Source organism: Bufo bufo, chromosome 2, assembly GCF_905171765.1.
Source record: "Bufo bufo chromosome 2, aBufBuf1.1, whole genome shotgun sequence".
Taxonomy (NCBI): Eukaryota; Metazoa; Chordata; class Amphibia; order Anura; family Bufonidae; genus Bufo; species Bufo bufo.
In genome coordinates, this window is record NC_053390.1 from 540160041 (window position 1) to 540181356 (window position 21316).

Genomic DNA, 21316 nt, shown 5'->3' on the forward strand with positions numbered 1-21316 from the left:
AGAAAACGTGCAGAAATCTGAGTCTCACTTCCTTCTGGTATTCACGTCCCCACCTATCCCTTGGTTAAACTTGATGGACGTTTGTCTTTTTTCAACCGTATTAACTATGTAAGTAATTTGCCCCCACACTGTCCCCATTAAGTAATTTGTCCCCACACTGCCCCCATTAAGTAATTTGCCCCCACACTGCCCCATTAAGTATTTTGCCCCCACACTGCCCCCTATTAAGTAATTTGCCCCCACTGTCTCTGCAGTAATATGACCTCCTCTGCCCCCCGAAGTTGGCACACACACACAAAACCCCCCCCCCCCAAAAAAAACTAAAGGCTAATACTTGCCTGTGTCCGTGATGGTGAGGCAGGCACGCGTACATCAGAGCCCTGCGCCCTAACACAGGCGCGCAATGACATAGTCGCACGTGATGATGTCATCACGCACGCCTGCACCAGGCTTTTACTACCACATAGGCCTCAGGCCTACTAGGCCTGAAGCCTATGGCGGTGATAGATGGCGGGGCAGGGAACTATGTGCTCCCGTGCCCCGCCGCAGTATGTGGGCGTTCGGGTCGGAGTTGGGCCCCCCAGCAATGCCTGGCCCAAGGCTACCGACCCGAACGTCCCTATTATAATCCACCACTGAGATCCACCAGTGTAGTAAAGAGGCTCTGTCACCAGGATCAACCTTATTAAACCAGACAATACAGACAGGGCTCATCATGCTTATTAAAACAATACCTTTCTTTTGTCTGTATGATAAACAGCTGCAGAGAAATCTGTGTTTTTATTCATATGCAAATGAGAATTTCGAGCACTCAGAGGCAAGGCTGAATATTCTGAGCACTGCTTTGTAACACCCCCTGTGCTCTGCACACTCCCCCCTCTCATTGATTGACAGGGCTAGACATGCTGAGGCAGGGGCATTGCTAGGGTCTCAAAAGATCCGGAGCCCAAGCCCCAATGAATATTACCCAATTCTCGAAGTCAACCAATCGCCCCTCCCCCAACTCCTCCCCCTGCAAATACTAGTACTGAAGACATTTTACTGTACTTCTTATACAGCAGCACGTACCTTTCCCATCCAGTGCCTCACAGGTGATGTCTCCTCTGATGTAGATCTTCTCTGTCATCATCTTCTCCATTCGGTCTGGACAACTTCTCTCAGCCGCGCCTCGTCTCTGCAGAGTGTGAAACACAGACATCTTAGCTTGCTCACTTTTCTCTACCCCCAAATATTATCCTGGAGAAAAATTTGTGCCCCCCATAGTAATAGTACTCCTCATAGTCCCACCAATAGTAATTCCCTTCTAGAATGCCCTCATTAGTAATACTGCCCCCTGATAGTGCTCCTCAAGAGCGCCTCCATTAGTAGAAGAGCCCTCCAGTATTAATAATGTCCTTACAGAGCCCATAGTAGAAATAAGGCCCCCTATTGTTATCCCAGTGGTAATAAAGCTCTCTACAGCCCCCTCAGTAGTAAAAAGGCCCCCATAATACTCTTAATAGAAATAATGTGTTTCTATAAGTCCCTCCTATAGAGCCCCCAGTAGTAATAAGAACGCTTAATGTCCCCTGGATTTAAAATGTCCCCACAGTGCCCCCAGTATTTAAATTACCCCCTATTGTTATAATGCTCACCCTGAAGTGCCCCAGTATTTATATCGCCCCCTACTGTTATAATGCCCACACAGTGCCCCCAGTATTTATATTGCCCCCTACTGTTATAATGCTCACCTTGAAGTGCCCCCAGTATTTATAATGCCCCTTCAGTGCCCCCCTGTAGTAATATTCCTCCGTTTACTGTCCTCAGAAATTACAATTCCTCAGCCCCTCCACCATACAGTCCCATGTAAATAATATTATTTCCCTCCTCCGCGATAGAGTCCCATGTAAATACCATCACATCATCTCTCCAGCCCCCTCCAATATACAGTTCCATGTAAATAACATCCCTCTCTATCTACAGCCCCCTCCAATATACAGTCACATGTAAATAACATCACCCCCTCCCCAGCCACCTTCAACATACAGTCCCATGTAAATAACATCACCACTCAATATTCAGTCACATGTAAATAACATCACTCCACCCCACTGTCCCACGTAAATAACTTCAGCCCTAACATACAGTCCCAGTTAAATAACTACAACTCCCAACATTGCTCTGCCTCTCACACTGAGTAATCTACCACTTCACTTACCTCTCCTCATGTAGCTGACCTCACCACAGCTTCTTCCCAGGACTTCTCTTCACTGCTGAGCCGTCCTATCCTGCACTGGTCACATGATGGTGACATCATCGCAGGTCCTTTTCATCTACTGCATTTAGAACTGATCACATGGACTGTGATGTCATCACAGGTCCTTCAGCTCTTGCAAGGCATTAGATTCAATTGTATTGCTGTCCTGAGAATGGCAATACAGTTGGATCTATCTGGCAGGCAGGACATTCGGGGCTTGGGACAAAACATCAGGGGCCCAGGCCCGATTGTTTTAACCTAGCAGTGCCCTGTGCTGAGGGCAGAGCTGTGTTCTAGCATCTATATATCATTTTACACTATGTACTATAGCTTCACCACACTGAGATCTGTTCAGAAAGCTAATATACACACTACTGCTTTATTCACAAGCACAATACATGATTAGAGATGAGTGGCTGATGAAGTAGAATTCGATCCAAATTTCAGGAAAAATTTGATTCACAACGAATGGGAATTTCCTCACGCTTCGTGGTAACGAATCACATTTTTCCTAAAATGGCGGCTACACGTGTTTGGACTGAGGACATGGGGCAAGGAACTCTGGGAAGGCGGGATCACCCAGATTGACATGCCTGCATGCAGCCAATCATCAGCCAGCCCTGTGATGTCACAGCCCTATAAATACGGCGGCCATCTTACAGTCAGACATTTTCCAGCGTTCAGAGTGCAGGGACAGATGTGTTAAAGCGCTAGAAACAGCAATTGAAAAAACCTGATTGTGGAAAAAAAAGACAGAAAAAACTATTTAGGAAAGGGAAAGGATAGGGAGGAATCATCTTACAGAATCTTAGTGCAGGGAATTATGTCAGAAGGCGCTAGAGACATTGATAGGAAAGCGATTTACAAGTGCAGGGAAAGATTATTTGGGGATCCAAATCAGCTCTGTCATTCCATCTATTTGGGCTGCAAGTGCTATGTTGAAAAGCCTTTAGTGGCTTATATCTTAGTATCTTTAGTATCTTGTATCAGTAAAAAAAGGAAAATATATGCACACTGCACTGCTGCAGTTATTTCTGGTGAAAGCGTATAGGGGTGTATTTCAGGGAAAAAAGAAACAAATATATGCACTGCACTGTTGCAGTTATTTCTGGTGAAAGCGTATAGTGGCGTATTTCAGTACTACAAGAAAAATATATACGCACTTCACTCCTGGAGTTAATTGTGGTGAAAGCGTTTAGTGGCCTATTTCAGTTCAAAAAGAAAAATATATTCAGAGATTTTAGGGGTGTTTTAATTTCCGTTTAATTTGTTTAGTTCAGCTACAAGTATGTCAGGCAGAGAAGTGCCAGGCCATGCACAGAGGAGTGTCAGAGGCCTAAATGTTTCTGGCGCAAGCAGAGGTTGCAGCAGAGTAAGGGGGCGTGGCAGCAGAAGTCGCAGCGAGAGGCTTGAGCTCCCAGTGTCATCTATCGGTCGTGTCTTGACCAGCAACCCAGTGGTTCTTGATTGGTTAACTCGGTCATCCACTTCATCCCAAGTTACATCAGATACCCCCAGCCAGGGGCGGATTAAGTGCATGATAGGCCCAGGGCTGTCTACCCAACTCGCCCCCCCCCCCCATCCCTCCATTTTAGTTTTAGTTTTTTTTCTGTATGAAGAGGCTGTGGAGCTCCGTAAGCGCCAAAGTCTCTTCCTAGGCCATTTGACATCGTTCACATGGTCTAGGTGCAGCTCTGTCTCATCTGAGTGATTGGGTCTGGTCTGTAATACCAAGCACAGTGCTATCAAATGGACAGAGCTGTGCTTGGTAAGGAGCAAAGAGGCTGCGGCGCTCACTTTAACATCGCGGTCTCCTCAAACAGCTGATTGGTGGGGGTCACAGGAGTCAGACCCCCACCATCTCATATCTCTGAGTACAGATTTCATAGATGTTACCTGCAGTCCTATGTAACACCCCACATAACACAGTGAACTATTGTGATTTGTGGGGTGTTACATAGGACTGCATGGAACATCTACTACATTATCTGCACACAGAAAGTTATCACTGTTATCTGGGCTGTTACATAGGACTGCAGGTGACAAATAAAAATTTTAGTTGCCAAATTTAAAATGTATACGATTATGATAAAAAAGAGACTTGATGAGAGAGAAGATGAGACACGGGTCACAGTAGTGAGCCAGCTCTACATATAGGGGAATACAACATCACATACCTGTTACATCCAGTGACATCTCCTGTCATGTAGATCTTCTCTGTTACACAGATATGTTAGAGTTCTCATAATTGGGGTCATTTATCAAACTGTTGTAAAGTACAACTGGCTTAGGTGCTCATAGCAATCAATCAGATTCCACCTTTAATTTTCCAAAGGAGCTGTGAAAAATGAAAGGTGGAATGTGTTGCTATGGGTAACTAACCCAGTTCTACTTTACACCAGTTTGATAAATTACCCCAAAGGTCCCTATAGTGTCTACAGCAATTATAATGTCCTTTAGAGTGCCCCCAGTAATAATAACATCCTGTATTGTGCTCCAGGTAATAATGCCTGTATAGTGTCCCCAAAAATAATGTCCCCCAATAATTTGCCCCCACACTGCCCCATGAAGTAATTTGCCCCCACACTGCACCCCATTAAGTAATTTGCCCCCACACTGCACCCCATTAAGTAATTTGCCTCCACACTGCCCCATGAAGTAATTTGCCCCCACACTGCCCCATGAAGTAATTTGCCCCCACACTGCACCCCATTAAGTAATTTGTCCCCACACTGCGCCCCCATGAAGTAATTTGGCCCCACACTGCACCCCCTGAAGTAATTTGGCCCCACACTGCACCCCCTGAAGTAATTTGCCCCCACACTACACCTCCTGAAGTAATTTGCCTCCACACTGCCCACCATGAAGAATTTGCCCCCACACTGCACCCCCTGAAGTAATTTGGCCCCACACTGCCCACCATGAAGAATTTGCCCCACACTGCACACCCCCTGAAGTGATTTGCCCCCACACTGCCCCATGAAGTAATTTGCCCCCACACTGCCCCATGAAGTAATTTGCCCCCAAGTAATAATCTGCCACCATGAAGTAATTTGCCCCAAGTAGTAATCTGCCCCCCATGAAGTGATTTGCCCCCATTTAATAATCTGCCCCCCCCGAACTGATTTGTTACCACACTGCCCCATGTCCTCCTCTACCCCCCCAAAATTGGCACACACAGAAACAAAACAAAAATTAAAATCTAATACTTACCTCTGTCCAGCATGGTGAGGCAGGCGCGCATTCTTCATTGCCCTGCGTCCCTCCCGCCACAGGCGCGCGATGACGTCATCACGCACGCCTACGCCGGGATTTCACTACCGCATAGACCTCAGGCCTACTAGGCTTGAAGCCTATGGTGGTGATCGGTGGCGGGGCAGGGAACTATTCGCTCCCGTGCCCCGCCGCAGTATGTGGGCGTTCGGGTCGGCGTTGGGCCCCCCAGGGATGCCGGGCCCGGGCTACTGACCCGAATGACCCTATTATAATCCGCTACTGCGGAGAAGTACTATATGCTGTGGGCTCAGCTCCACTTTTCAGCATGGAAGGGCTACTAGAGCTACTAGAGCTACTAGAGGATATTCAGCAGCTACTGCCCAGCCAAGATCTGGAGGAGACATCTGCCGCTTCCTACGCTAGGTGGGCAACTAGTGATGAGGAGAGTGGTGCAGGAGTTTTTGTTGCGAGCGGTCAGGCTCCTGACAGAGAGACCATTGAGGAGGACATCAGTGACGTGCAGACACTAGTTGATGATGAAACCGATCGCACTTGGGAGCCAGGTGCAGAAGGGGCTCCATCATCATCGGGAGAAGAGGGTGGCAACTTGTCTGTGAGGCAGCGGCTAAGCCAGCAAGGTGGTTGCATGGCTGGGAGTCAGCAGGGTGGCAGCAGTTGCAGGTCGGGAGCCAAACGTGCCCGGGGTAGACCACCTGATTCGCAGCACCCTACCTGCCTGGGAAGTAGTGGTGCAGGGGCTCACGGAGGCAGCGGCGGTAGCCGTCAGTCAGTGTGGACTGTTGGGGGGAAAATCACCTACTCGACGGTGTGGCATTTTTTTTTATTAAGCTGCCAAAGGAGGTTATTGTGGCCACATGTAGAATATGTGGGCAGAAGGTGAAGCATGTCCAGGTTGGCACTATGGCCCTGCGTCAACATATGCAGTGTCGCCATGCAGTGGCCTGGGAGAACCGTGGCTCCGATGTGGTGGTCCAGCCTGCCGCAGCTACCGCTGCATCACCCAGTGGCACGCACTCGGTTTCAGCCAGTCAAGGCTCCGCCACCTCAGTCGAAGGGAGTTGTCTGTCATTCCCATCTTCTGCTGGTCAAGATGCTCCTGCTCCTACTCCTCAGTCATTCCGTAAGCAATCGATCACCAAAGCGATTGCCAAGAGACAGCAGTATGCGTGCAGGCATCTAACAGCGCAGAAGCTGAACGTGCTCCTGTCCAAGTTGCTGGTGCTGCAGTCCCTTCCTTTCCAAGTGGTGGACTCTGCACCTTTCAGAGAACTGATGGCTTGTGCTGAGCTGAGGTGGAGAGTCCCGACTCCCAAGCCGTCATTTCTTTGCGAAAAATGCAGTACCAGCCCTGCACAAATATGTTGAACAGAAGGTGGGCCAGTCCTTGAGCCTGTCGGTCTCTGCCAAAGTGCACTGTAGCGCCGACGTGTGGAGCTGTAACTACGGTCAGGGACAGTACATGTCCTTTAAGCTCACTGGGTGAATGGTTCCTGCACAGCCACACCAGCAACTTGGCCGGGTGACGCAGCTTCCGCCTCCACGTTGTCACACCGTTGGTCCTGCGACAATGTCCGCCTCTGCCTCCTCATCCTCCACCATGTCGTCAGCCTCCACTGCAGAGACAAGTCACAGTGCCCCTCTAGCATACCACATGTGCAGGGCACGGCGGTGTCACGCTGTTCTGTACCAGGTTTGTCTTGGCGAACGGAGTCACACAGGGGAGGAACTGCTCCTTGTGATTCATCAAGAAATCAAATCCTGGCTTTCTCCGCGGCAACTGAAAATCGGAACCATGGTGACCGGAAACGGGAAGAACATAGTGTCAGCGCTGTGTCAAGGAAGGCTGAGCCATGCGCCCTGCATGGCACACGTGTTCAATCTGGTTGTCAAGCGGTTCCTGAAGTCTTCCATCCATTTGCAAGACATCCTAAAAAAGACACTCCTTGAACTGTAGCGGCAGAACGGCATCCCCCAACATAGGCTGATATGAAACGTTTCCACATGTTGGACCGACTATACGAACAGAGAAAGGCCATCAATGATTTCTTGATGATGCAAGCGGATAGGAGTACACCCTTTTGTGTAACTTCGATGTCAGCCAGTGGCAGCTCATGCGTGACACCTGTTTGCTCAATCCCTTTGAGGATGGCACGTTATTTGTCAGTCGCCAGGACTACGGGCTGAACGACGTCATTCCACTGATTCATGTCCTGGAACAGATGCTGGTAACAATGGCTGGTCAGGGGACTGGAGACGTGGCGCCTAGATTTCACGGCCACATGAGCCCTGTGGGGGCTGAACTGGAGGAGGACGAGGAGGACATTGGAGCACAGGCAGTGTGTAGCCAAATGGGTGGTTTTTCTACATAGGTGACAGGAGAGGAGGAGCAGCCAGAGGAGCTCCATGGCGAGGAGGAAGACGAGATAGAGGACCCAGACACAGAGTGGCAGTAGAGATGGAGGCAGGGAGTCCCTCCGAGTCACTTGCGCAAATGGCCTGATGCATGCTCACTTGCTTGCGTAGTGACAGTCGAATTGTCACCATTCGGCAGAGGGATGACTTCTGGCTCTCCACCTTGTTGGACCCTCGCTACTGGTCCAGAATGGGGGCCTTTTTTACACTGAGTGGGAGCACAAACTGAACTACTACAGAGACATTCTATGTAGTCAGTTAGCCGCCGCCTATCTGCGCCATCGTCCATTCTCTCGCAGGTCTGACCAGGGGGGCCCTCTGCGCTCACGTTCCTCTACCATGTCTGCTGGGGAGGGGTGGGTTGGCAGGAAAAGTACCAGCTCCATCAGCAGCAGCCTGAGTCTACAGTCGCTGATGAGTAGTTTTCTTCACCCGCATAGTGAAGAAACTACTCACCAGCAGCAGCAGCAGGTACACCTGGAGCAGGACCTGAACCAGCAGGTGGTGGCATACTTGGACAGCACCCTGCCAACCCACATTGAAGATCCGCTGGACTACTGGGCAACCAAACTGGATTTGTGGCCGCAACTAGCAGAGTTTGCCCTGGAAAAGCTGTCCTGCCCTGTCAGTAGTGTGGCATCAGGGCGGGTGTTTAGTGCGGCGGAGGCCATACTTACCTCAAGGAGAACTCGCCTGTCCACCCAAAATGTGGAGAGAATGACCTTTGTCAAGATGAATCAGGCGTCGATCAGCCAGGATTTCCAACCACCAGTTCCTGATGCAACAGAGTAGATCATCCATGCTGCCACACCAACACTTTGATAAAAGAGACCGGTTTCTTCTGACTACCTGCCTTAGCTACTACTTTTGATGCTGCCACCCGCCTGATGACACACATCTGATGCCAAGTGCTCCTTCTTTCAGCCACCTTCATCAGCGGGTACTAATATTGCCACCTACCACCCCACTCTGTCACTGGGTCACTTTGTGGTCTCCTCATGCAGCTGCTGCTGCCATCTCCACACTTATGTCACCTTGCCACTCTGTGGTATCCTCCTGCTGCTGCCATCTCCACGCCATCTGTCACCTTGTCAATGTCAGCGTTCTCCACGTGCTGCCGATACACCAGCCATGACGCTCGCACTGCTGACCCAGACAAGGTTTTTATTAACGATCACAAAAAAAACGTGACTTAATAAAAAGGTCAGGAGTACCCCGAAACGCGTTGTCTCCCAATAAACCTGAAAATTGCGAAATACCTAGTTGTGAAAGTGTGCCTCCTACTGTCCATACGGTCCACTTAAAAAGTCAAGCATCCTTTCATCCCTACTGTCTCACCCGAGTGGTGGGGTGGCTCCCGCCCAAGGTGTTTGGACAAACCCGGGCTGCACCAACTGTGAACCATCTACATTTAGCCTTCATTGTGGTTGCACCCAAATAGGTGCAACCCAAATAGGTGAGCAAACAAATTTTTATTGTGGATTATCCACTTATCGGATATTCTCACCCTATGAGCGCCTCTCTCTACCCTCTGGCCATTATTTGCTATCTCCACACTGTCACCTTGCGTCTCTGTGGTATCCTCCTCCTGCTGCTGCCATCTCCACACTGTTACCTTGCGTCTCTGTGGTATCCTCCTGCTGCCATCTCCACACTATGTTACCTTGCCACTCTGTGGTATCCTCCTGCTGCTGCTATATCCACACTATGTCATCTTGCCACTCTGTGGACCCCTGATGCTGCTGCCATCTCCACACTATGTCACCCTGCCACTCTGTGGTATCCTCCTGCTGCTGCCATATTCACACTGTCACATTTCCACTCTGTGGTATCCTCCTGCTGCTGCTGCCTTATCCACACTGTCACCTTGCCACTCTGTTATCTCCTGATGCTGCTGCCATATCCACACTATGTCACCTTGCCACTCTGTGGTATCCTGATGCTGCTTCATCAATATGTCATAGGGTCACTCTGTGATCTTTTCATGCTGTTCCCACCCTCCCCACTTCATGACTGGGTCACTATTTTGCCTTTCGGCCTGGCTGACATCATGATTTATTTGACCTTTCTTCTGATCTGTCAGAAGGAAGGAAAAATGAGACGCACAACGGATCCTGTCTGTGTAGCAGCTGTAAGGCCTGCATGGTCCCATCTGAATTGGCTTATGATTTGGTAGCCAAAAGCAGGAGTGGGTACAAAACACAGAAGACATGCAAATATTCTATTCACGTGTCATCTCTGTTTTACATCCACTCCTGTTTTTTTTGGCATTAGCAATACTGATTGATTACTGACCAAATGCTGACCGAGTGAAGGCGTATGCTCCACAGACAGGATCTGTTTTTTTTTGGGTTATTGTTCTGACGGAGCAGAGGAAAGGCAAATGAATCAGTGGCTTAAAAACAAACTTACTGCTGACACCCTCTCCACTCTGTCTGGGGGGCTTTACTTGTATACGCGTTTAATAGAACAGGTTCTGTAGACATCTATGTGGAATCAGCTGACGACGGTGTAAAAGGAGTGCGTTTTTTTTTTTTTTGACGCTAACATCGACCTGTAAGGCTGAGTTCATACTTGAGTTATTTGGTCAGTTCTGGCCCTGTGACTGCCCTTATAAGTGAAGTGTGCAGTGATTCTAAGAGCTATGCCTGTTATCAACATGTCAGGCTACTTTCACACCTGCGTTCAGGTGTCCGCTCGTGAGCTCCGTTTGAAGGAGCTCACGAGCGGTCCTGAACGCAGCCGCCCGGCCGCAATGCATTCTCAATGGAGGCGGATCCACTGAGAATGCATCCGCCTGCCAGCGCTCAGCCTCCGCTCCGCTCAGTGAGCGGACACCTGAACGCTGCTTGCAGCGTTCGGGTGTCCGCCTGGCCGTGCGGAGGCGAGCGGATCCGTCCAGACTTACAATGTAAGTCAATGGGGACGGATCCGCTTGAAGATGACACCAAATGGCTCAATCTTCAAGCGGATCCGTTCCCCATTGACTTACAATGTAAAGTCTGAACGGATCCGCTCAGGCTACTTTCATACTTAGAAAATTTTCTAAGTTTTAATGCAGACGGATCCGTTCTGAACGGATGCGAACGTCTGCATTATCGGAGCGGATCCGTCTGATGAAACATCAGACGGATCCGCTCCGAATGCTAGTGTGAAAGTAGCCTCATACGGACAGTATTATTTCACTACCACAGTAGACTCCCTATGCATGTTACTACAAGGCACATTGTTCTACATAAAGGCTCTCTGCAGCCAGGAAATAGCAGTTTTTAACGTAATTCGCCGCAAATATATTCGGTTCTAACCGAAGCACAGAAAAATCATGTATTTCTATGTGGTAATGTTATGGCTTGGTGCTAAGTGCATGGTTTTGCATGTATAGATCCCAGGTTTGAATCTTGGGAAAAACATCACATTTTTTCTTAAGATTTTTTTTTCTTCCACATTTATCTCATAAGAAAAGTCTATGTCCTTATTATATTGAGAATGATGTTTTTTTTTTAGAAAGCTAATAAATATTACTGCTTTCTTTATACTCATATTGTGTGTCCGTGAATAAACAGGTAATAGGTTTTAGTAAAAAGAAAAACCCACTATTCTCAATATAGTAATTCCTTATTATTATCATATGATTATATATTATTTATTATAGTATAGCCTTTTGATATGATTTTGAATAAGAGTATAAAAACAGAAAGAACATGTATATCTCTTCTGGGATTTGAACCTAGGATCTCTACATGTAATGTAAGCCACTATACAGTACTAGTGAGATATAGCATCACAACATTGAGATGCATGATTTTTCTGTGCTTATAAGTTATCATATATTACTGCTGTCTGTACCTGTGAATAAAGCAGTAATATGTAGATTAGCTTTCTGAGAAGATCTCAGTGCGGTGAGGCTATAGTACAGAATGTGTATAATATACTTATATACAGTAGATATGTATAAGCCAGGACACAGCTCTGCCCTCAGCCTGTTGTCTAGCCCTGTTAATCAAAGAGAGGGGCGGAGGGTGCAGAGCAGTGCTCAGACATTCAGCCCTGCCTCGTAGTGCTCCAATTGCTCATTTGCATATGAATAAAATGCATATTTCTCTGCAGCTATTTATCGTACAGACAAAAGAAAGGTATAGTTTAACCTCCTCCCGTCCGCCCATAGGATATAAACGTCCTATGGGTGGACCTCTATTTCTGAAAGCACGTTTTAAAACGTCCTTTCAGAAATCGCAGCTGCACGCTAATCGTGCAGCTGCTGATTGGGTTGCCCGCTGTCAGTGACAGCAGGGCAACCCTTAGAGAAGGCAGGGACAGTTCCCAGGTGTCCCTGCCTTCTGGATCGCTGCATACACAGCGCTCACCGAGCGCTGTGTATGCAGAGCAGGAAGCGCTGTGCGCTTCCTGTTCCGGCCCGGTGGTCATGTGACCGCCGTGACCGGAGAGTGCAGGGACCGTGTGAGGTCTTTCACAGACCTCGATCAGCCCTGCACTGAGGCTATACAGCGCAGAATTATGCTGTACAGCCTCTCTGGGGGTGCATTTCTTCTGTAACTGGGGCTACTTTCAGAAATCGCAGCTGCACGCTAATCGTGCAGCTGCTGATCGGGTTGCCCACTGTCAGTGACAGCAGGGCAACCCTTAGAGAAGGCAGGGACAGTTCCCAGGTGTCCCTGCCTTCTGGATCGCTGCATACACAGCACTCACCGAGCGCTGTGTATGCAGAGCAGGAAGCGCTGTGCGCTTCCTGTTCCGGCCCGGCGGTCATGTGACCGCCGTGACCGGAGAGTGCAGGGACTGTGTGAGGTCTTTCACAGACCTCGATCAGCCCTGCACTGAGGCTGTACAGCGCAGAATTATGCTGTACAGCCTCTCTGGGGGTGCATTTCTTCTGTAACTGGGGCTACTATGTCAGCCCCAGTTACAGGAGAAATCAACAGTGAAAAAAAAAAAGAAAAAGTGAAGCAAATGTCCCCCAGAGGTCTTGTATGACCTTATGGGGGACGAAAAGTGTAAAAAAAAAATAAAATAAAAAATAAAGGGTTGAAAAAATAAAATAAAAAAAAGTTTCACATGTAAAAAAAAAAAAAAGTCCCCAAGTAAGGAATAAAAAAAAAAATTTTAAAATAGAAAAAATAAAATAAAATACACATATTTGGTATTGCCGCGTCTTAGAACATGGAGACACTAAAACATCATTTTTTTGGTTTCAAAAATGCTATTATTGTGTTAAAGTGAAACAAATAAAAAAAAGTATACATATTAGGTATTGCCGCGTCCGTAAAAACCAGCTCTATAAAAATATCACATGAGCTAACCCCTCAGGTGAACACCGTAAAAAAACAAAACAAAAAAAACTGTGTCAAAACAATCAATTTTTGTCACCTTGCATCACAAATGGTGCAACACCAAGTGATCAAAAATGCGTATGTCCCACAAAATGGTACCAATAAAACCGTCTCCTCATCCCGCAAAAAATGAGCCCCTACATAAGAAAATCTCTCAAAAAATAAAAAAAATATAGCTCTCAGAACATGGACACATTAAAACATAATTTATTTGTTTCAAAAATGCTATTATTGTGTAAAACTTTAATAAATGAGAAAAAGTATACATATTAGGTATTGCCACGTCCGTAACAATCTGCCCTATAAAAATGTCACTTGACTGAACCCCTCAGCTGAACGCTGTAAAAATAAATAAATAGAAACTGTGCTAAAACAACCAATTTTTTGGTCACCTTGCCCCATAAAGTGTTATAATGAATGATCAAAAAATCATATGTACCCAAAAATAGTACTAATAAAACTGGCACCTTATCCCCTAGTTTCCAAAATGGGGTCACTTCTTGGGAGTTTTTACTGTAAGGGTGCATCAGGGGTCTTCAAATGGGACATGGCATCTAAAAACCATGTGGAGTTCCTTTTCTTCTGCGCCCTGCCGTGTGCCCATACAGCAGTTTATGACCACATGTGGGGTGTTTCTGTAAACCGCAGAATCTGGGTAATAAATATTGAGTTTTGTTTGGCTGTTAACCATCAATGTGTTAAAGAAAAAATTGGATTAAAATGGAAAATATGCCAAAAAGTGAAATTTTAAAATTTCATCTCCATTTTCCTTTAATTCTTGTGGAACGCCTAAAGCGTTAACAAAGTTTGTAAAATCGGTTTTGAATACCTTGAGGGGTGTAGTTTCTACAATGGGGTCATTTATGGGGGTATCCACTATGTAGGCCCCACAAAGTGACTTCAGACCTGAACTGGTCCTTAAAAAGTGGGTTTTGGCAATTTTCTTAAAAATGTGAAGAATTGCTTCTAAACTTCTAAGCCTTCTAACGTCCTAAAAAAATAAAATGACATTTCCAAAATGATGCCAACATAAAGTAGACATATGGGGAATGTTAAGTAACAAATATTTTATGAGGTATCACTTTCTGTTTTAAAATCAGAGAAATAGAAATTTAGAAAATTGCGAATTTTTCAAATTTTTGGGTAAATTTGGGATTTTTTCATAAATAAAGGTGAAATATTTTGACTCAAATTTATGATTATCATGAAGTACAATGTGTCACGAGAAAACAATCTCTGAATGACTTGGATAAATAAAGGCGTTCCAAAGTTATTACCACATAAAGTGAGATATGTCAGTTTTGCAAAATTAGGCCTGGTCAGGAAGGGGGCAAATGGCCCAGATGGCAAGTGGTTAAATCAGCATGATGAACCCTACCAGGCAGTATGTTTAATAGGGTTGATCCTGGTGGCAGAGCCTTTTTAAGATCCACCAATGACACGTGGAAAAAACACAACAGCTCACACCACTCTTACTCTTACTCACAGCCTCAAACCACTCTTACTCATAGCACAACAGAAATGACCTCAGATCCTTAGAAGGAATTTTACTTTGGCATTGCACCATCTAGTTCCAGTACATCTTTTTTTGCTCTTTCTGGGGAGATCTAATTTGCATATATCTTCCCAGAGGGCATTGCCTGTAAGACTCCCTAAAACATTCGCATCTCCACAAGAAGAATCAGTACCTTCCTTCCTTCGGTACAAATTAAGATCTACTGAAAGCAAGAACTTATACACTGTATAGTTAACATTTGTGGCTGCCATGCAGCCTTTAAAGAAGGGAGACCCTAGTTGAGGTTAATCCAGTTTTTTATGCTAGGTATGAACCTGTGGAGGTTTCCCCTAACTAGAGGCACTGTTGTATAACTAAGTAACCTACAGTAAGCCTCATGGCTCCCTTCTCTTCTTGAAGTGGGGTGTTCCTGACTCTCATGTGCCAAGACAGAGGTGGAGGTTGTAATAATCAGATCCAGGAGGAGTGCCTTATTTTCCTTCATTCTATTGCCCCTGTCTGGAAAGTCACAACTAACAGCCAGTGTGAGCTACATTAACCCGTTAGTGACCAAGCCTGTTTGGGTCTTAATGACCAAGCCAGATTTTGGAAATCTGACGTGTCACTTTAGCAGAGAATAACTTCGTAAAAGGTTTTGTACATCAAAGTAATTCTGACATTGTTTTCTCATCACATATTGTACTTTACTAAAGTGGTAAAATTTTACCAATAAAGTATGCGTATCTTTATTAAAAAACTAAAAAATCTATAACAATTTGTAAAAATTTGCATATTTTCCTAATTTCAACTGCAATATTTCACATACATACTTAAATACTATACAATATTTTTTATCAGAAATATATTTCCACATCTTTACTTTATTTTGGCTGCACTTAAAAAAAAACTTTAACTTTTTTTAAATTTAGGAGACCATTTTAACATAAATTTTTAAAGTACATATTTTTTCCTACAACAAGCCAAGTTTGCAGAGGCTTATAAGTGTCAGAATAATAGAAACCCCCAAAAGTGATCCCGTTTTGAAAACTAGACCCCTTAAAGTATTCATCTATGGGTGTATTGAGTTTTTTGACCCCCTAGTCTTTTAAAGAAATTAATGCTAAGAAGGTGAAAAGAAATATAATTTTCATTTTTTAACAGTGTCAATTTAAAGACAGTTTTTTTTTTCTACAAAGCACATGAAAATGAAGAAGTACACCCCAAAATGTATCACCCCATTTCTCCTGTCTTCAGAAATACCCCCATTGTGGCCCTAATCTTATGTCTTGACAAACGGCAGGGCCCAAACATAAAGGAGCACACCATGGCTTTCAGAACACAAAATTTGCTTGAAAATGATTTAGGCCCTATTGCACACTTGTAGTGGCGTTGAGCTGCCAAAACAATAGAAAACCTGCATAAATGAACCTATTTTGAAAAGTAGACCCCCTAAGGTATTCATCTAGGTGTGTAATGAGCTTTTATACCCCCTAGTTTCTTGTAGAAATTAATGCTAAACAGGCAGAATTTTTTATTATTTTTTTTTACACAAAAGTGTCAATTTAAAGACAGATTTTTTTTCTACAGAGCACATGAAAATGAAGAAGTACACCCCAAAATGTATCACCCCATTTCTCCTGTCTTCAGAAATACCCCCATTGTGGCCCCAATCTTATGTCTTGACACATGGCAGGGCCCAAACTTAAAGGAGCACCTGGGGCCTTTCAGATAATAAACTGAAAATGGTTCAGGCCCCATTGCACACATGTAAGGGCGTTGAGCTGCAAAATGATAGAAAACCCTTATAAATGACGCCATTTTAAAAAATAGATCCCTTAAAGCATGCATCTAGTGGTGTAGTAAGCATGCTGAGTGCAAAATTATTATAGTATGATATAATGAGTATATATGGTTTTATTGTTAATAAAATTTTCACAGTAAATTGGAGAAAAAATATTTTTAGATGGGTAACCCTGTTACTGTCTTAGAAATCCGCCACATTCTTATGTTTGTGGCGCGTACAGATGAGAAGTGAAGCTGTGCACTTATAGGGGAGGAAGATTTGCCTGTACATATGACTATGTCTTGCCAAACTAAAAAAAAAAGGAAAAAAACTGAACTGTAGTGAAAGGCAACAAGTCCAAGAAAACAGAGCAAAATGTCTCCAACTATGTTGCAAATTCCAGTTTGTTTGCAAGATACAAGAACACCGATAGGGCTATAATGACAAGCTGGCATTTAAGGACAGTGACTGGTTGTACAACGTCTCTTTAGCCCCATCAATGCCTATATGAGAGACGAACGTGCTAAGTGACGCGGTGCACCATAACAGGCCCCTGCCCGGCAAGGTAGAAACTGCTATGCACACGATCAACCAGTCACCTACAGAATATATAAAAGTACAGTGTCCAGAACTATGTGTAGGAACAGTAATTCCCAAAATGATGTCAATATTTGTAGACATGTTGTGGGGTGTCCACAAAAACAAATTCTTAAAGTCCTTAGTGTACTTGTGAGGAACAACTCAATCATTAGAGATCCTCCAAATAAAAAAAATATCATGACAATATCATTATACAGTAATGTGAATGGAATTAACAGCTTTGTGTGGCAGGACATAGTCATAAAAAATGAAATTAGGAAAATTAAGAAAACAAATCAGAAAAGGTAAAATTTGCTCCAATGTCTGAACAAAAAAAATTAGCTCCACAACCCATCCCAAAAGGATCCCTCCCTCCCTCCCTTGAAAGCTCACAAACTAAACAGAAAATGAGAATAAATTGACTTCCTGAAAAGACCCCCCACCCACCCTTTTTGGTATTAAATAAAATTCATAATTAGCAACCGTATGGTACGTCTTAAAACAGGGGTAATTGCAGAGGCCTGGTTGTGATGGGCAATTGGGGCAGTAAATTCAGGTGTCCCTCCTCCTTCCGCGTTTGCTACACACCCGGCATCGTTTCTGAGGATATGTCTTACTGGTAGTGGCAGGGATGGGGTAAGGGATGTGGCATTCTGAAAGCCTTCGAAGATCTTCAGATTCAAAGGCTTGCCTAGGTGCGGGGTACTCAACAGGAGACTCTCAACCACCTTCTCCTGGAAAACAAGGAAGTTGAGGGTTCCTTGGGCCTTTTTAAATAAAACAAAACTATTGTAGGTAGCAATCTGAATGAGGTAGATTGCTATCTTTCTATACCAGGAGTGTTTTTTCACTTCACCAGGTTGGGTTGAAGCGCCTGCTCCGAGAGGTCTACACCTCCCATAAATTTATTAAAGTCTGTCACACAGACCGGTTTGTGCTTGTCAGCAGTAGCCCCCCTCTCCCTAACTGCCACTGTGGTGTCTGCATGCACAGTGGTGAGCATGTAGACATCCTTCCTGTCCTTCCACTTCACTGCAAGCAGCTGGTCACTTGCAAGGGCGAAGGATGCTCCTTTCTCGAAACGCTTGGACACCAGAGGTTGTGGGTATCCCATTCTATTATTACGGACTGTCCTACAAGCCCCTGTGTTTGTAGCATGGATGGATTTATAAAGGGGTATACTAGTGTAAAAATTATCGGTGTACACGTGGTACCCTTTGTGCAGGAATGGCGCCAATAGATCCCACACAATTTTTCTGAATGTCCCAGTATTTTTGGGGCAGCCTGGGGGGGTTAAGTTGGGAGTCTCTGCCCTCATATACAGATAGACCGCAGGTGTAGCAGGTTGTGCTCTTGCGCACCTTATATAATTTTACCCCATATGTGGCATGCTTGGAGGGAATAAACTGACGGAAGGAAAGGCGGCCTTTAAAACTAAAAAGGGATTCATTGACGGACAGTTTTTTTTCAGGGGTATATAATTTTAAGAATAAATCCGTAAGGCGAGAAATAAGGGGTTTCAATTTATTTAGGCGGTCGTAGGCTGGGTCAGTTCTGGGGGGGACTTGGGAATTGTCCGAAAAACGCATCACCCGCATTAGGGCTTCATAGCGGTTTCGGGACATAACTGCTGCAAACATAGGGGTTGAATGGACAGTACTTGCAGCTCAATACGATCGGACAGATGGCTTTTTTACAATGCCCATGTCCAAGGTAAGCCCCAATTTTTTTTTTATTTCAGGGACACTTGTTGGGGTCCACCGTCTTATATAGATAGATGTGGGCTTTTGTACAGCAAACTGTGTGGTGTACAGATTAGTTTGCTGCACAATTAGCACCAATGAAAAAAATCATAAGGGGTAAAATTGGTGACGTCCACATTAATTTGAGGAGTGGATAAAAATTAGGGGAATTGGGGGGAAAATTAAGTAGCAAGAACCCACGTAGTAGAAGGGACGGAACAGCTGGGTGGAGAATGAGATGAGGTGGCGACTTCTACCACCATAAGGCTATGGGAATGGAAGGGGAACTAGAGTCCCTGCTATCTGAATCTGACACCGCTTCAGAGGCGAAAATATCTTCAGAGTGGTCCGAGCATAGAAATTCATATGCCTGCTCTGCACTGAATAATCTCCGAGTCATTTTTTTAAAAATAAAAAGCTCAGAAAGAAATGAAAATAACTGGCTGTCCCTAATAGACTAGTGATGGACACCTAATAACGGACACCCACTGACTACCAGTAACAGACTGACACAGGGTCTCTAATGAAAAAAATTTACCTTCACTAATAGATGCCTAATGATGGACGCCTAATGACGGACGCCTAATGATGGACACCCACTGATGGACGTCCACTGACCGCCAGTAACAGACGAAAACAGGGTCCCTAATGAAAATAATTGACCATCACTGACGGACACTTAATGACAGAGGCCTAATGACAGACTCCCACTGACCGCCGGTTACGGATGGACAGTTTATACATTTTTTTTTTTTTTCACAGTAAATCGCACAAATCGCACAGCCAGGACAGAAGTCTGATCTTTCTCTCCTCACAGAGCAACTGCACTGATGGGAGAGAGAAACACAGCCCATGTCCTGGCTGTGTTAGTAAATATAATGGATGTGATAGGTTTATCATGGAGACTACATGATCAGGGACCATTACTATTGGTCCCTGATGGTTAGTGTGCTGAAGGCAGATCTTCAGCACAGTAACCAGTGCGCATGTCTGCGCCATTTTTTTTGTTAGTTTTTTTTATGGGGGGAGGGAGGCTCCTGCTCTTTATTAAATACATTGGGGGCCATATTGCCCCGATCGGGGTGCTGCGGGTCCCGATCGGGGTATAATTACTTATAATCTCTCCTCTCCTGAGGAGAGAGACATACTGCAGGGGCGTCGGCGGCCAGCTTATAGTGTGCACATGCGCCGCACACTATAAAAAAAAAAAAAGGCGGCGCTCCAGCCCAAGGCCCCTTAGTGACCGCAGTAAAAATGCGTATGGGTGGTCACTAAGGGGTTAGCAAGCTTGTCTGTGTTTCAGATATGATCTTTCTCTAATTACGATAAATAGGCTAAGACAGAAATATAATCATATCTCCATTAATGTATACATAAATATAGTCTGTATATAATCCCCTTCCAAAAATTCTCCCCCCATTATGGCACTAATATTAAAGCTGTTGTCCAACTCAATAATTTTTAAATACTCCACCCCATCGGCGGGGACCTGTCAAGGAAACATTTTTATTTGCTTCCTGATGCTTGGGTCCTGCTCTGGGGGTCCAAAGCTGTCTTCACTGCACTTCAGTTCCCACATGTCATCTTCCTGCACAGATGAGTTCACATACACTGCTACAGCCAATGACTTGCTGCAGTAGTGATGTGTCCCCCATTGCTTAACTTGTTATGTTAGCTATATAGGTGTTAATAACCAACTTTGTGTCAAGGTTCTTGGTGAGTCTGCTGTTGTCACCAACATTACCAACAATGAAGACCTTTGAAGTACTTGACAATGGCAATCCATCAAATTCCCTCTTACCTTGTAGATTGTGAGCCTTCTACGGCAGGGTCCTCTCCTCCTCTGCACCAGCCTATTAATGAGTTAAAGTCTATGTACACCTTCGGAGGCAATTTTTTGTTTATTATTGCATTTTACTCATTTTTGGCTAAAAATCATACTTTCATTCAGCCTTTATTAAAAATATTGAGCTGTTCTGTTAGAGAGGGTTAATTGTTTTTCTAACAGTGTGACTGGCACTGGTACTGGTACTTTCACTTTGTGGCAGTCATCTAATAAACCTTATATCTAAACTACTGAGAGGTCCTAGACACTTATTTAAGCCACATTCTTATCAGTAAGATAAGAACTGAGCTAATGAGTGTTTATAAGGTCAGAGAGCAGAGATGAGGAGCCTGTAATCTCTTCAACTGACATAAGAGAGAAAATCCAGAGGCTGCTTCTAGAGCATCTCAGCTATGTACAGGAAAAAGGGCTCCATATTTTTAATAAAGACCAATTGAAAAAATTATTTTTAGCTCAAAGTGAGTACAATGCCATAATAAAAAATGCCCCCAAAGGCGTACATAGCCTTTAATGCTTATTGTACTTGTTTTATTTTATATTATATATGTATAGCCCCTCTTAGATGTGCCTGGAGTTTATGGTGCATAATAATAAGACTAGCTTTCTCTTCCGAAGGGGTTGAATACAACTCCTACACA

At 44.9% G+C, this 21316-nt stretch overlaps 1 protein-coding gene across 1 annotated transcript in view; it reads left to right on the forward strand.

Moving 5' to 3' along the window:
• Window positions 1-21316, forward strand: part of DNAH6 (dynein axonemal heavy chain 6) — a 381291-nt gene that overhangs the window by 306383 nt on the left and 53592 nt on the right. The gene's annotated exons all lie outside the window — the stretch shown is intronic.